We start from the raw sequence: 18,282 nt of genomic DNA, 5'->3' as shown, positions 1-18,282 counted from the left end.
ATTTATAGGGAATTTCTCACATGTGGAAAGTAATTTGTAAAAGTCCTCTTGTAAATTTCTTTGCTTTGATACTGCAAACCTACTTCAAGGTATTTATCCCTTGGGCCCATCCCAAATATACAAGGAATTAAGTTTATAATATGATTTGTGGTACCAACACCTATAGCTAACAAGTCCCTTTCCCCTATGAAATCATCACTCTTCAGAAGATTATGTGTATCCTAAAGGAAGTAAAGATTCTCTCTAGGTAGAAATATAGAAAAATCTCTAGGATGTGTTATGAAACAACACTTGCAAAGATATTAAATTGGAAGTGTTGCAAACTACACTATAGTCAATAAAGAATGATAAATATATATGCTTAAAAGAAAAAGATATAAAGATAAAACATACGAAGACAATTTACAAAACAATACAGTAATAGAAACTACTAAGAAGAATGCTTATCTGTGGGAACCAAGGCAAAAGTAAGGTGAACAAGTGCATGTCAATTATGTTGGTGCAGCCATTTCAATTTTATTTCAATATTCTAACTATACAATGTGCTGCTGTTCAAAAATAAAAAGGAAATCTAAAAGTTAATGTTGAATCTTAACATACTTCATTTTAGACAACTTAATAATCTCTGCTCAATTAACAGCAAGAATTCCATTTAACACAATGACCTTATCAGGCTTGTAAATATTTTGCTGTAATGATAGGAAGGGTCCAAGTGATCAATCCACAGTCTGAAGGTCCAGCTGATTTTTGTGTTAGTTATTAAACATGTTAACAAATATTCTTATTTTCCTTCCATGTTCACGGTAATTTACTGCACATTAACAGTGAGGGGAGACTATGTAAATTTATTCACCTAATGAAATATGAGAAGTGTCTCATCATATATTAGTCAGGGTTCTTTAAAGTCACAGAACTTATGGAATATATATATTAAGGGAATTTATTGTGATGACTTACAGTCTGTAGTCCAACTAACCCAACAATGGGCAGCTGTGGATGGAAAGTCCAAGAATCTAGTAGTTGCTCAGTCCCATGAGACTGGGTGTTTCACATAGTCTTCCATAGAAGCAGGTTCCAACGGATGTGCTGGCAAGCAATGCAAGCAGGTGAAGAAGAGTGAATCTTCCTTCTTCTAATGTCCTTACATAGGCCTCCAGCAGAAGGTGTTGCCCAGATTAATGGTGTGTACCACCATGCCTGGACCTGGAATTTGCTTTGTCCCAGTATGACCTGAGATCTGCTTGTCTCAGTCTCCTGGAATTAAAATTTGTACTACCTTGCCTGGACCAAATCTTTTCATAGCCACTATGCCTCAATACCTCCATGTGCAAGATGCAGGTCAGAAATCTGTATCTTCCAGCCTCACGATCTGGATCACATGTATGTCCTCCATTTCTGGATTGTAGTTCATTTCAGATGTAGTCAAGTTGACAACCAGGAATAGCCATCACACATCACTTACATCTGGGCAAAGTTATTTAACCACAAGTATTAGAATTTCTGTTATTTCAGAAGTCCATATTGAAAAATTCTTGCATCATCAACCTAGTCCTTTGATGTCTTAGAATAAAGAAAAATACTGCTAGTTCACAATACATATACAACATTTGAAGAAGGGAATCTACTTTGACCAGACAAGGGTGTTCTTTGATCTGATGTCACCAGAGCTAACCTAATAATGGAATATACAATTTTTTGTCATTGTGGCCCAACTGCAATAATCATTTAAACTCAGTTCCAAATGATTCAAATTTTCACATATTCAGATTGAACTACAAAGGAATGGATAATGGGCATCTGTGCCCATTTCCCTCAGGAGTCATATTCGGCGGTAATCCACTAGAAAACAATTTTTCACTATTAAGTCCCTTCATCCTTGAAAACCTGGAAGCCTGAAAGCCAGTATCTCCTGAACAAGGAAAGGGAAATCTAAATGTTCTTCGCACACTCTGAGTCATGTGATCCTGTCTGATCAGAGTTAAAACCTTGAGCTCACCACTCACAGTAAAATCTTCCAGCTAATAGCAAAGTACTAGTGAAATTGCCTTTCTTTTGGAAATAGCAAAAATAGGGGGAAACTATTTATATAATATTAGTTTGTAATATTTAATAAAACTTAAAATAAGAAATAGAGATATCTGCTTACCAAGAGGACCACAATAAGGAATCAAAGTTCCATCCTATTGACAAGGCAGACTGGTTAAATCCTATTGAACAACTTGGTTTCTGAAGGCCTACAGGTGAATCAGAGTTCAGATGTGAGAAGATTTGCTACTGAAAAATTTTATAAAAGCTCCAATCTAATGGAAGTGCTGCTCATTTTGTTCTCAGTTTCATGTAGTTCAATTAAGTTGTCAAAATTCAAATGCTGTTTAACACAAATCAGATCTCCTCCTTTCAAGGTAGCATTTGAGATTTTTCTTTGAATTTGTAAGTGGTTACAAAAAAGAGCACAGCTGAAAAGTGAAGTCAGAATGCTTATGAAATCGTGTATGCACAGAGCTACGAATGTGCTGGGATATTTATATTCACAGATGTTTGAGAGATGAATTATGTGTTCTACCTACAAACTTAGAAGCAAAATAAAAAGGAGCAGTGATATTACATAATTTTCTAAACCCGATGTGTGTTCTGGTATGGTTTTCCCTGTGCCAGTCATCCAAGCCATTCTCCAGAGTCTCATACTTTATGATTGTAGATAATTTGAGCTTTACTCAATAGGACAAATGTGCAACTTATTGAATCGCTCTGACCAGATAACAAGAGAACACATTTCCAGCACAAGACTATGGACTGTAGAGAACATTTGGATTCTTCTAAATTTCTCATTTGAATATTTAGTTCTGTTTCTAAGCAGATTTTAAAGGTGACATTTGAATCATTCTTTGAGCCAAGTCAATACTCTAAGTCATTACTCACATATCAGCTGTGGATGTGCATGTAAATGTACTATAGGTTGACTGGCATATTTAAGTTGTGTCCATTCAACAGACCACTAGAGAGAGCTTTTTTTTTTTTTTTTTTTTTTTTTCTGTTGCTATTTAAATTTGACCGGGGCTTAGCTTCATGCTCATTTTGGGGCACCATATGTTAGTTCTACTTTCTTTCTTTCTTTCTTTCTTTCTTTCTTTCTTTCTTTCTTTCTTTCTTTCTTTCTTCATGCTGCTGCTTCATCCGTCTCTATTTCTTATCCTAGTCCATCTGGTGACATATTATTGGTTAGTCTAGTTTGATAGGCAATGCTCAGTGAGGAGCTACACCTCAGGCCCTTACTTTATCTTGTTGCTTTTTTCCCTCATTGATCTTACTATGCAGTCCAGGCTACCCTCAAACTCACAACCATCCCTTCTCTACCACCTGAGTGCTGGGATGACAGGGGAGCAGGATCATGCCAGCTGTTTCTGAAGTACCTGTTCTTCAAGAACAAACACTAACCATTCCTCTCCTCACCTTTCTAAATCCCCCTTTCCCTTTTCTGTCCTTCTCCACTACCCTTTTCTGCCAGTTCCTTCCCTTCTCCTCCTCCTCTGTTTTTTTTTCTTGTTCTCCATGGTTTTCTCCCTCTCTGTCTTACCCACATACCAAAAAGGCAACTCCAGCTTCAGTAAGAATATTAATAATTAGGAAACTGAAATAAAGAAAGAGACAATTTGAGCTCTGATAAGAAATCTGCAGATGAATCAATAAGATTTAAAATATTCAATTATGACTGGTAATGGCCACATCAAAAAATAAATCCAGTGAAGAGTTTTTATTTGTCTATGTTTATAGGTGTATACTTATGTATACTTATCACACCCTTATTGTGATAGTTTTAAAATCACAGAAGAGAATTCACAGCTAATATCTAGTCTCTTCCAAAGAGAGAAAGGTAGATATATAACTGATGAGGGAAAGAAAAGATTAAGTCACACTGCCATACAATTATGCTTACACTAAGGGAAATCTCTGTTTTTTCACTTTCCTCTTAAAGTGTATCCCCAGAGCAGAGTTTCTAAGGTTGCCAGCAGCTGTACAAACACTATCTCCACTTCATCTACATGCAGTTTCACATCAAAAGCCCCTTTCCCAAATACCCTGGGGTGCCCTAGAGAGAAACATAGGAGCTAGGCATGCCATGGTGAGTGCAATGAGTTAGAATTGTTGATTTACTTTCATGCTGTTTTGGAGACTTTGTTCTGCAAAAATGCCAAAAACAATCAGTTGCAAAACCAAAGATGCTGCAGGCCTGCATCTCAGGCCTCACATATGGATGTGATTTTGGATGAGCAGTCATCTTGAATCCAGTGCATGCATACAAATGTTGGTATGAACATTAAAAAATGTGATACAGCTTTGAGCACCGTGAAGGGAAAGGAGCAGGTGGAAAGAACAGTAGATCAAAGAAGTGCTGTTATCACTGTGGATGGTTCACAATAAAGTTGCACTCTTTTCTTAACTTTGGAAATTTTTCAATGAGACTTTCTTTCAGTCCCTAAAATACCAATCCCTTTTTCTAGTCATTAAAACTGTGATTTATAAATACCACAAACAAGTCTCCATTGAAATTTGTTTTCCTAAGAATTTACTAAATATTCATTCATGCCAGTACCTACAATGTGGTAAGGGAGTATAGTAAGGGTGCTGAGGGGCTATAAAGAAGTCTGAGATGTCACAGATACTGATTAATTTCTCATACAGAAAAATAAATCAAGACAAAGATAAAAATAATTTAAGAAAAATTATTTGATTAAGAAGTAGTTCATCTTAGGGCTGGAGAAATGGCTTAGTGATTAAGATTGTTTTCTGCTCATCAGGAGGGCCAGAGTTCAGTTCCCAGCACCAACATTAAGTGACGCACAACCACCTTTAATTTCAGCTTCAGGGGATCTGAGTTACTCTTCTAGCCTCACATTCACACACACACACACACACACACACACACACACACACAGAGAGAGAGAGAGAGAGAGAGAGAGAGAGAGAGAGAGAGAAATACATACATACATACATACATACATACATATAATAATGATAATGATAATAATGACAATAATAATATCTCCTCACTCTGGCACATCAAGTCTCTGCAGAGCTAGGCACATCTCCCACTGAGGCCAGACAAGGCAGCCAAGCTAGAAGAACACATCCCACAGACAGGTAACAGCTTTTGGGATAGACCCCACTCCAGTTATTCCGGACTCACATGACGACCAAGCTGTACATCTGCTATGTATGTTCAGGGGGCCTAGGTCCCCCCTGTGTATGATCTTTGGATGGTAGTTCTGTCTCTGAGAGTCCTAAGAGCCTAGGTTAATTGATTCTGTTGGTCTTCCTATGGAGTTCCTATCCCCTTCAGTGTTGGGGTCCACACTAGCCCCACGTTGGGGCGGCCAAAATAAATGTTGCAGCCCAGGCAAAATGTTGAGGCACGGGCCCACCCACATTTGGGCAGCCACTGTATCCCGGCACAAGCTGCTGCTCCGGTCTGCGGGTCGGGGTTCAGCAAGAGCGAGGGTGAGGGCAGACTCAAAGAATGGAGACCAGACAGGGTGTGATTCAATCCCGTTTATTCTTCAGTCTCTCTTCCTCTAAGTGTCTCCTGTCTGATTCTCCCTCTATAGTCTGTATTCTGGTTCTATCTTCTATAGTCTGATTTTTGATCTGTTCTGTCTCTGCCTTTTATATATCTTACTTCTAAGCCATGCCTCTAAGTTACACCTTTAATCATGCTCTTAGGTCTTGTCTCTAACTCTGATCTCTATACTTCTAAATCATACTCTTAAGTCACACACCTTTAATCTCACACTCCTTTAATCTCACGCACCTTTAATCTCAAATTATCTAAACCAAGATTAACCAAGGCTATTGTAATTCAAATCTCATGCTCAAGATGGTTGCAAAGCTGATAGCCGCTTTCTGCTAAAAGTCGGCCCCCAACACTTCAGGGTGCTCAATTCTTCCCCCAACTCTTCTATAAGCATCCCAGACCTCAGTCCAGTGTTTGGTTGTATTTCTCTGGAATGAGCTGCTGGATAGAGCCTCTGAGAGGACAGCCTTACTCCTGTCTGAAACCATAATAGACTGTCATTAATAGTATCAGGTATTGGTGCTTGCCCTAGGGATGGATCTCTAGTTGGTCCAGTTATTGCTTTGTCATTCCCTCAGTTTCTCCTCCTGTCCCAGAATTTCTTGTAGATAGAATAAACTTGGGGTTGAAAGTTTTGTGGATGGCTTTGTGTCCCTATAACTCCACTGAAGTTCTTGTCTGGCTCCATGAGTGGCCTCTTCAGGTTCTATTATATCCCCAATGCTGTGAGTCACAGCTAAGGTCACCCCCACTGATTCTTGGGCACCTCACCTATCCCAGGTTTCTGGCATATCTTCAAGATGCATGCTCCTCCAGTTGCAAATTTCCATTCATTCCCATGGCCATCTGGCCATCTGGCCATCTCTCTTGTCCCTTTCCACACCTCATCCTGAACACCCACCCCTATTTCCCTCCCTATCTGCTGTCCCATCCAATTCCCTCCCTCCATCTACCTCCTATGACTATTTTATTTCCCCTTCTAAGTGAGATTCCTGCCTCCTTAGCTGGACTTTCCTTCTTTTTTAGCTTTTTTGGGTCTGTAGAATATAATATAGTTTCCTGTGTTTTGTGGCTAATATCTACTTATAAGTGAGTTCATACCATGCATGTCCTCAAGAGTCTAGTTTACCTCACTCAGGATGATATTTTCAAGTCTCACCCATTTGCCCATGAAATTTATTATGTCTTTATTTTTAATAGCTGAATGGTATTTCATTGTGTAGATGTACCATATTTTATTTATCCATTCTTTCATTGAGAGGCATCTAGGTTGTTTCCAGTTTCTAGATATTACAAATAAATAACTATGAACACAGTTGAAAAAGTATCCCTGTGGTATAGTGGGGCATCTTTTGGGTATATGTCCAGGAGTGGTATAGCTGAATATTGAGGTAGAACTATTCCCAATTTTCTGAGAAACTGCCAAATTGATTTCCAAAGTGGTTGTACAAATTTGTACTGCCACTGGCAATAGACACGTGTTCCCTTTGCTCCTTTCCAGTATGTACTATCACTTGAGATTTTTATCTTAGACATTCTGACTGGTGTAAGATGGAATCTCAGGGTCATTTTGATTTGTAGTTCCCTAGTGACTAAGGATTTTGAACATTTCTTTAAGTGCTTCTTGGCCATTAGAGATTCCTCTGTTGTGAATTCTCTGATTAACTCTGTACCCCATTTTTAAATTGGGTTATTTGGGTCATTGGTTTCTAATTTTGAGTTCTTTATATATTTTGGGTATTAGCCCTCTGTCAGATGTAGGGTTGGTGAAGATCGTTTCCCAATCTATAGGCTGCCATTTTGCCATATTGACAGTGTTCTTTTCAAAATTTTCTCCTGTACCAAGGAGTTCAAGGCTATTCCACACTTTTTGTTCTATTAGATTTAGTGTATCTCATTCTACATTGAAATCTTTTACCCATTTGGTCTTGAGTTTTGTGCCCAGTAATATAGATATGAATCTATTTACATTTTTCGACATGCAGGCGTCCAGTAGACCAACACCATTTGTTGAAGATTCTTTCTTTTTTCCTTTGTATGGTTTTGGCTTCTTTGTCAAAAATCAAGTGTCCATAGATATGTGGGTTTATTTCAGAGTCTTCAGCTTGATTCCATTGATCAACCTGTCTGTTCCTATATCCATCCCATAAAATTATCACTATTGCTCTGTAATACAGCTTTGAGGTCAGAGATTGTGATACATCTGAAAGTTCTTTTATTGTTCAGGATTGTTTTAGCTACCTAGGCGTTTTTGTTTTTCCATATGAAATTGAGAATTGCTCTGTCACGGTCTGTAAAGAATTGTGTTGAAATTTTGATGGGAATTACATCTGTGAATTTCTAAAACATGGATATAGATTCAGTTCTGCATTCTATATTTATAATGGAACAAGAGAATTTATTCACCTACAAGGTAGGATAAAATTGAAACTACCAGGTTTCGGTGAGATTAAATTTGATGTTACCATTAAAAATACAGAAGCAGGCTCTGGGGGGGGGGGGGTGCTCAGAAGGTGAGAATGTTCCTATGCAATTATGAGTATTTGAGTTCAAATTCGTAGAACTGTAAATGTAGAGCATGGGATTAAGCACCTGTAATTGTAGTATTGTGTTGGTGTGGGGTAGGGCCAGGAGAATTACAGGGGGTTGCTGATTGCTCACCTAACTCCAAGTTCATTGAAAACCCTGTATCAATGGAGCTAGATGGAGAGAGAGCTCAAGACACAGTATTTCCTTATGGCCTTCATTTGTGCTCTACCATGCACATTCACATACGCATTCACATACACATTTATGTGTAGACTACACACACATGCACACATACATACACAGGCACACAAGCAAACAAACAAGATTATCTATGGATTTGGATTGCTAGTATAGTATTTATGTAACATGTGTAGGACCCAGGTTTATTATAAGCATCACAACACACACACATGCACACATCAAACATATATATATGTGTCTTAGTTACTTTTCTGTTGCTATAATAAGATATCATCATCAAAGTGATTTAAAGAGAGAGAGTTTGAAGCTTATAATTTCAAAGGATTAGAGTCTGTGATAATCATCATAGCAGGCAGGCATAGCACTGGATTAGTAACCTGGAGCTTATACTTTGTACCAGAATTGGAAGCAAAGAAAGACTCAAAATGATGTGAGTGTTTTGAAACCCCAAAGCTCACCATCAGTGACATACCTTCTCCAACAAGGCCACTTCTCATAATCTATTCCAAACATCTCCAACAACTGGGAACCAAGCATTCAAATATATGAATCTATAGGGGCAATTCTCATTCAGACCACTACATTATATAAAGACCCATTCATAATATCAGGCATATGATGCCTTTAGACATGTGGATTTAGAACATTTAAAGTGGTTAATGATGAGAAACAATGACAAAAATTAAAATCAATATTTCAATATAATGTTTAAGTAACCTCTATAATTCCCAAAATTGTTTTGAGTTTTAATACCTCAGCAGTTACATCTGGCTATTTTGGATAGCTTATTTATAAAACACTAGGCCTCCAGAGTTCAACACTCAAGTTAGAAATTGTTGCAGGTTTTGATACCTCTGCTAATAAAGCCCAATTCCTAAACCAGCATACTAAAATCATAATCCCATCTGCTGCCAAATGTGTCACACTAGCTGAATGAGCTTTACTTGACAACTTTGCATATATAATGTGATTAGGCGTTCCTATGTAACTTTTGTTATGGCAGTTACCAGAATATACCATAAACTGCTGAGAGATGGCTAGCCATCACTGTAACAAGCAATAAAAAAAGCCTATTGGTCTCAAACACATTTTATATTTTAGATGAGGATCATGTAGCATATTTCCTATAATATTTGGGCTATCTGTATTTATCATTTTATGTATAACAGAAAGCCTTCATATAGTGTATCAGTGCACCTAAATGGGCTCTAAATGGTGACAAATATACTCTGTATGATACAAAGAAGTGACTTAAGGAAACTCAAACAATTATTAGAATGTGCAGAATGAGGAAAACTACAATCCTCATTTTAATCCATCATGGGGAACAGAGCATGAAGGATCTTAGCCTTGGATTTACCCATTTAAATTTTGATTTCTAATGCTGATATTTTCTGTTCATAAAACTGGATTCCCTGAACCCTTCACTGTTCATTTTCTCTTACTTTTTCCCATGAGTAAGTACTAGTTGGAGATATACAGAAAAAAGAAGGGGGAGTGTGTGATGGCCCAAGATTTGATGGGAGGGGTGACACTTCGTGGGAGAGTGATTGGTAGAAATGGCTGGAGCATTACAGGCTTCCTAGTCTTACAAGAGTGGGTATTGTTGTTGCTGTTGCTACTGCTGTTTGTTTTGTTTTGTTTTGTTTTCTCTCACTAATTCTTCTAACTTCCTTCTAGCACGTTTCTCAGATTTATCTCCCCCTGACACCCATATAAAACACTGAAATGTCTTGTTTTTTTAGGAAAAACAGATGGTCACAGTTGATGAATTTGTATAACTGTATCAACCCAGAATTTTGAAAACCAAAATATCACAGTCTAGACAAAGTCATCAGAATGTTAGATTTCAGTCTAGAAAGGGAAAAGCAAAGTGTTTAGGAAAGTACATGCTAACCTCAGACCCTTAAATTAAGTATTTTCAGATCATGGAGTGTTTTCAAGAATGAAATACTACCTGGTGTGATTCTCAAAGCTGTCTCTTTAAACATGCACCATAATATGTAGACCTTGAGCTGGTACAACAGCAACAAATAATGTAAAAGTCATCACAGTAGAATAATAATAATAATAATAATAATAATAATAATAATAATAATAATAATACCTTGCTGCCTGAAAGCTTTAAGTGAGTGAGAAAAAGGCCTCATGTAAAAGCAACAAAGTTAACTTTTTCTTAAAGCAAGAAAGAATACCAATCACTGGACTATATTTCCTCACTTCTAACAGCTCTCTAAAGGGTGCCAATTTGCTCTCATAACAAACAAGGATTTATTACTTGTCTCTTTAATTTTTCAAGCTTTCTCTAATTCTTCATCTGTAAAACTCATAATAACAGACGCCATATAAAGACTTAAACACACCCTTCTATCCACCAAAGTGTTTCTGTATACCTAACAGAAACTTACACAAAGCCATGACTCTGAAGCAAAAATCAGTTTTCTGCATGCCTAAATTAAGCAAATTCCTATCTTAATGTATGTCTCCAGCATCCATTCCTGAGCACAAACTGTTAGCATTCCTTCTAGGCTCTGCCTAACAGTTACCTAGCAATAGCCAGGTAGGCCTGGCTTGCTATAAAAGGGACTGTTTTGCCTTTCTTCTTTCTCTGCTCTCTCTCTCTCTCTCTCTCTCTCTCTCTCTCTCTCTCTCTCTCTCTCTCTGTCTCTCTCTGCATCTCTCTCTTCCCCACCCCTCTGTCTCAACTCTTTCTCTGTCTCTACTCCCCTCTCATTTCCCCTTCTAATGCCCCCAAATAAACTCTATTTTATACAACACCTATCCTCTTCTGGTTGGTACCTCAGTGTATGTGTGTGTGGTAGGAGTGCATCAGCATGGGTTCACTAAGGTATTCCCTCCCACCACACCACGCCACACTCTATAAAACATATCATTGGCTTTATAAAACACATCATGAAACAGAAGGAGGGCAGATAGGATGGGGGTGTCTGGCGGCGGGGGATGGGAAAAGGGGATAACATCTGAAATGTAAATCTCTAGTTTAAAATAAGAAACTAAACCCTACAAAATATTAATTCTTCACCCCAATTTGGCTGAAAGCAGACAAAATAAAATCATCATCCCAGTTCCTTAAAATGGGATGGATGGTTCTCGTTATTTTTAGGAATTAGAGATATATTGCAATTTAAGGGATATTTTACAAATGTAGCTTTGGACAGGGAGAGAACTAGACAGCTTAAACTCAGGGATTTCTATCTTTCCTGTCCTCTTCTCTATCCTTTCTTCTTAGGTAAAAGGAAAGGGGGTAGAAAAGAAAGATGGATATGGTAATATAAAAATTATAGAAATAGACAAATAGGGATAGGTTAGCAAATTTACTCTTAAGCAAAATATTACATAGCTATATCTTACATTGGTAGAAATCTTTATAATTGATACAAAGTTGAAGTTCTAATCTCTTACATTGGTACAGAATTTACTTGATACAAAGATAAGTTTTAACTGGTATGAATTTCTTATTGACATATGGGATTAGTATTGTTACTCTCATATAGGCATTGTGCCTATATAACACATTTAAGAATAGAAGGCTTAGACCTATTCCTTTTATAACTGCTGTTAAAACTGCTTTTAGATGATTAAGCAATATGAGTTAAGGGCCAGATAACAAACTCACGGTCCTAAGTTAATTAAAAGGGTGTTTCTGAAATATTTCAATTAGAAATGATGAGAGTCATCAAGGCTTAACAGTTCAGAGATGCTTTGAGTAGGTAGATAGTCTTCAAAGGCATCAGAAGTCCACAGAATATGATGTTTATGGACATTTTTCTTTTATTAAAGACCATTTGACTAGAGACTTGTCTGCTCCTAATGGTACCCCTTTCCTGGATTCAAAGAAGAAATTGAGCATCAATGGAGTTGCTCCAGTTGTGGCAAGACAACCCCTAGGCAAGAATTGCCTCATTTCATCTACAGACAAAATACTGTTCAGAAAAAGGACACACTATGTGGAATAGTCGACTGACAATCTCTGCCAAGACAGGATAATCACCCCTTCAAAATTCTGTTTTACAAAGGTCTGTCAGATGATCCTGGGCCAGAAGGCTGAAGACCAATACTCCAACGTGTTGAAGTATAGGGACTGTCCAGGACTGTCAGCATCTCTATAAATTGGCTTAAGTTTTGGAAGCTATGTTTTGTGATTTTCACATTTTCAGGTAATATTGGTCATTCTTGGATTTCTGACAGAGTTGAAGACTGGTAGTCTCATAGACAGCCCAAGCTGTTTAGTATTAGAAAAGATGATATAGATTTGAGAGGATGGTTTTCAGATGGCATACAAATCTAAAGCCAGGACATAAGTCAGGTGTAGAATTATTAGTCTTTTACGTTAGGATAGATGACAGAGGTTCTATTTAATTGACAAAAATGATGAACTGGGTGTTAGGTCTATCTTGTACTTTATAAATTACAAAATGGTTATAGTTGTGCTCAATTTATATCTGAGATAAAATAGTCTTTTAATTAGACAAAAAGGGGGAAGTGTTGTGGATAGCTCTGGTCTCGTATTTTGATGCTAATTCTGCTTTTTCCAGGAAGGGTTTCAAATGAGGAGTGAATCACATATACAGGTGACTTCTTGTGAACCTTATGCCAACTTTACCTGGTAAAATAAATGCTAGAGCCAGTTATTGGGCAGTAGAAGGAATGGTAGAGCTGAAAAGTTTGGGGGAGAGGGAAGAGAGAGAGGATGATGGAAGAGGAGGAGGTGGAAGGACAATGGAGCAGAAAAATGTGGCCTGAAAAAAACTGCAAGCTACAAGGGCTCTCATAGACAAGAAAAAGAGTAGTGTAGTGGTAATTCTGCCCAACCTAGGCATGCAGATTGTATTTATAATAATTGCGTTATGTTTTCTTTGACGGAACTTATTTGGGTTAGAGATTTACCACAACATGCATCCTATCTGGAAAAGGGGTTAAAGTATTTCTAGACTTGATATATTTGCTAAGAAAACTTGAAATACTAAGATGAGTTTTGCCTTAAAAATATAATGGGTTTTGGTCACTTACGTAAATCATTCCCATTCTCTAAGCTATGTTGGCTCAAAGAGTGATGAAATGATTTGGAATACCTAGAGAAACCTGGCAGTCAATATTTTTTCTTGGGGAATGTATTTCCTTTCTTTGTTCATCACTTTGATTTTACACTTGAAGGGATGAAAGTAAATTATTGTTGAAGAAACTCTTACTCAAATCCAATCTGCTGAGTAGCCTCTGGGGTAGTATTAGAAAGACAGATTCTGCAGCTTGTATCATCTAAGAAACTCAAAGGATCATGGATGCGGTCAGACATGTGAGCTTTAACCAGTCCCAGATGACAAGAAGCACACCAAAGTGTGAGAGGTTTAATCTGAACATTGTTCTGTCTTTTCAGAATGAAAGCTAGTCATCTAAAATTGTTTTGTTAAAAAAATTACTCTTATATAATTAAAAGAATAAAACTGAAAAGGGTCATAGCATTTCAGAGAAATCAGTGAACAGGGGGTATGTGCTCAGTAAAGTATATGTAAAAAAAAAAAAAAAAAAAAAAAAAAAATAGAGAAAGTTATTGCACAAAAAGAAAGAGATGAGCCTGGTCCTCCGGGATCAGTCAGCACACAGACACTCATCTCCTTTCCTGGCCCTCATGCATATAGTCAAGTAGATCCTTTCTATTCCTGAAGACAAGAGACCAGTTCAGCTTAGTTAATAATTATAGCAAATTATTTATTTATCAAGTGCTTGCTGATTCCAGCACTTTCTCTTTATCTTTCTATTTAATTAATTATTTTTATTGGCTTGCTTATTTATTTACTTATTGCAAGTGGTTGTGGATGTGAATGCATGTCTCACTGTATGAATGGTAGTCAGAGGCTGATACCAAGTGTCTTCTATTATTGCTCTACACTTTCCCTCATTGAGCCTGGAACTAATCTAAAAGCTAGACTGTCTGTCTAGAGGGTCCTGTCTCTACCTCCCAGAGCTCGGGCTATAACCATGCATCTCACCACCATGACCAGCTTTTAAGGTGAGCTATTGGGACACAAATCCACATCTTTATGTTTGCTCAGCAAACAATTAACCAGCTGAGTCATCATTCCAGGCCATAATTAAATCAATTTTTTAAAACTTGAGAACAAACATGTTCCATATAATTCAAAAGTATGAAGGATTTTTACATTTATTACAATCTGATCCAAAATAAATTACATACTACATATTTGACTTATTGCATTTAAACTCCTTTAGAAACTAAATGTAATGATTTAATATCATCAGAATTATTTTAAATTGATGTTTTTAATGGTTTCAATCATAAAAATAATAGGCAGAAAGCCTACATTTTTGGAAAGAAACAAAATTCTGGAATAAAATCATGTTATAAATGTTTTGCCTCTACTGACTCCATGGCTATTTTATATAAATATAATATAATTATTCAATTAGTTTAATATTCACCATACAAAACATTTTGTTTAATTTTTAAAATTTGCAAGAATTATCAATACAATATAATAAAATCTACAATTTACTATGTTAAAGTAGCAGTTAATTACAAATTGCGTGCTTTTCTCAGTAATTCAGGCTATAAAATGTCATTGGTAACATTAACTTAGTATTATCAATACAATATAATAAAATCTACAATTTACTATGTTAAAGTAGCAGTTAATTATAAATTGCATGCTTTTCTCAGTAATTCAGGCTATATAATGTCATTGGTAACATTAACTTAGTTGCATTTTTGAGAGCTTATATTTTTTTCTAAAATCTATATATTTAGGATTATTCTTAAATTTAAACTCAAAAACCAAATACTCTTACATTGGAGACCAAAATGCATATACTTTGCTTTACAGAATAGCAAGAAATGATAAATTACTTTATAAAAACAAATTATGCATCTTAAAATTAGCAATGTTTGTGAGAATTTGTATAATTTTTCTTTTATCAATTTTCAAGTAATCTTTTCAATTTTTGCAACATATATATATATATATATATTTCAAATATGGTAGACCAGATACACTGCACCTGATAAAAGAGAAAGTATAAAATAGCTTTTAAATGATTGCCAAAGAGAGAGAAAGAGACAGAGAGAGAGAGATGGGAGGGGGGAGATTGATTCTGAACAGAACACAGGTACTAAGATCACCACTTACTAAATAGGATGATGTCATGAAACTGAATATCTTCTATACTACAAAGGACACCATCATTAAGACTAAGTGGCAGGCTATAGAACAGGGAAACATGTTTGCCAAATGTATATCTAATAAAAAGTTAATATCCAAAATATGTAAAGAACTCAAAAAACTGAACATCAAGAGAACAAGTAACCCAGTTAAAAAACTAGGATACATATTTAAACAGAGAATTTTCAAAAAAGGAAATTCAAATTGGTATAAAGCACTTAGGAAAATGCCAAGCCAGAAGGCAAGATTGTTGGGTGGGTGAGAGGGGAAGCACCCTCACAGAAGCAGAGAGAGGATGGGATAGGGGATTTCAGGAGGGGAAGCCAGGAAAGGGGATAACATTTGAAATGTAAATAAATAAAATACCCAATAAAAAAGAACTATTTAACATACTTAACCATCAGAAAAATGCTAATCAAAATTACTTTAAGATTTCATCTTGCTACCCCTAGAGGTGTTACAGGTGTGGCTGTTATGTCTCGTGTGCATCAGTAGGTGGCAGAGAGGAGAGAGGCTAGATCTACACTCAGTGTTCTAACCTGTGAGCATCTGAATTATTAGTAGCCTAACATTCCCTGGGGAAAAAAAAAAAAAAAAAAAAAAAAAAAAAAAAAAAAAAGAGGTGAGCCTGAGACAACCACCAGTCAGACCCAAATGGGCTCCCATGGAGACTAGAAGAACCCAGCCTGGCTCTGGAACCCAGGACAAGAGTGAGCCCAAGACAGACACCCTTGCACGGGCCAGTCGACAGGCCCAGTGAGGGATAAGCCTGAGAGGACCACCCACCAGACAAGCATCATGGGATCCAGCCAGGGGACTATCCTGAAATGACTATCAATCCTGGAACACACAGGTGGCAATGGGGGTGATGGTGGAGGTGAAGGGCAGACAATGTCCAATATGACCACTGGTCAGTTCCATAATGCACGAGTGGTGATTTTCACTCCTAGGACTACTCCTGAAACAGCCCCAGACACTCAGAGACCCCAAGCACCACTAAGAGGAGCAAGTAAGTGTTGGAGAAATGGAAGAGAGAAAGAAACAGAAAAATTGTGCAAGCACAGTGTAAAGAGGCAGAACCAGAGGCTCAAGGGGGTAGTAAAGGACAATCCTGATGTGAGGAGCCAGTGATGCCACCTGGGACCATGGTGGGTCCTGGCCTGTGCTACCACTGTGGGCCATGTATGGCTCTGTGGACCCACAAAAATAAGAGTCAGTTATCACCAAAGGCCAGGCAGATAGTCCTAGTTTGGACTGCTACTCCAGGGACATGATATCTGAGCAGCTGTGCTGCAGAATTGGTCTTACCCCTCACCTAAGAATCTTGGGAAAGCTGGCCCTGGGGACAGACCAGAAGAGCTGACCCCGTCCCTATTGAACATCAGTATTCCGTTGAGTAGGCCTATTGTCCCAGAGAATATGAGTAGGGAGAGATGTCCCTGCCACTAGTCTCCCATTGGTAGCATAGACAGAGAAGAAATATTCTCTGCCCTCTTCTCCTTCACCACCTACGGTAGGTGAGAGACCTTGCCCAGGGGTTACGAGAGAAGGAGAACTGTCCCCGCCCCTTACCAGCTACAGCATTTGCTCTCCTGCATTTCACCTGGAGGGCAGAGTAAAGCTGACCCTGGTGGTGAGAACATGTGTGGGCCGGTCCTGAGGGCATGAGCATAGGAAAGTTAGGACCTATTCTTATAGGTCCCAATGGATCTATAAGAATAGGAGAATTGCTTGGATCCTCACCTGCTCCAGCACTCAGGATGGGCACGCCCTGTACCTCACTTGGGCAACACAGTAGAGGAGACCCTGATGGCAGGGAAGTGGTGCTAGAGTCCAGCTCCACGAGTTTCAAAGACTCCCAATGACATAGATGTAGTGTCAGAGTGATGAAGGAGATGACCATCAGCTTGTTGTACAGAAGATGGCCCTGAATAGTTCAGGCCTCTCTGTATTTAATTCATGTCAAAGTTGTAAAGCATACAGTTTCAGTTTTATTTTCTCAAACATGGTCCAAGAAACCAGACTGTAACTTTTGGAAGGTTTTGTTTTGTTTGTTTTGTTTTATGGTTTTTTTTTTTTTTTTTTTTTTTTTTTTTTTTTTTTTTTTTTTTTTTTTTTTTTTTTTTTTTTTTTGGCATATGCTTTAGTTTCCCCAGACAGATATTTAACCTTATGGGCTCATAATTAAGCACATATGTATGATCATTGTGGTTAATACACTGTGTCTTAAACATTTACTACACGTTTTTATCTGAATCTATATCAACAGCATCTTAATTTCTGTCCTCCACAACCATGGCCATAATAAGAAAATGTATTTGTTGGCACAAGATCTTATTGACTCTTGACCAACCTTTTCTATTTTCTAACTACTTGGGGTTTTGGCATCTACATGATAAGTTCCTTGTTCCTGAACTAATGTCTTCATGTTCATGTGTATTCATTAACTTCCCTAATCAATTCTTGCAAGGGCTACTTTCTTAGTCAGTATGCATTATGTACTTTTCTGAGAATAATTGTGTGCCCCAGGAAGACTGCATGATTTCTTATTTGTTCTTCATCTAACTTTCTCTAAGTTTTTTTAGTTGATTTAATAATCCTTATTTCAATTTCATCATATATTTTGGATAAATTCTCCTTAGAATCATTAAGAAATTTCTATTATGCCATCACCGCACCCAGTACAGACACAGTAATAGAAAAAAGCTACCAAGAGCATATACAATATTATACTAGAGGAAAGGGATCACCCCATAGCCAGTCCCAGCTGAGGCTGAAAGACAGCTG

The 18,282-nt window shown here is 37.5% G+C and overlaps 1 non-coding gene across 1 annotated transcript; it reads left to right on the top strand.

Moving 5' to 3' along the window:
• The first annotated feature begins 15,936 nt into the window (after positions 1 to 15,936).
• Positions 15,937 to 16,068, top strand: LOC117717405 (small nucleolar RNA SNORA17). The gene has a single exon (XR_004607899.1). It is a non-coding gene; the product is annotated as a small nucleolar RNA SNORA17 (small nucleolar RNA).
• The last annotated feature ends 2,214 nt before the right edge of the window (positions 16,069 to 18,282 follow it).

This window comes from Arvicanthis niloticus, chromosome 11 (assembly GCF_011762505.2).
Source record: "Arvicanthis niloticus isolate mArvNil1 chromosome 11, mArvNil1.pat.X, whole genome shotgun sequence".
NCBI lineage: Eukaryota > Metazoa > Chordata > Mammalia > Rodentia > Muridae > Arvicanthis > Arvicanthis niloticus.
Note: the sequence above shows the minus strand (reverse complement) of the source record. Positions and strands in the feature narration are given on the sequence as shown.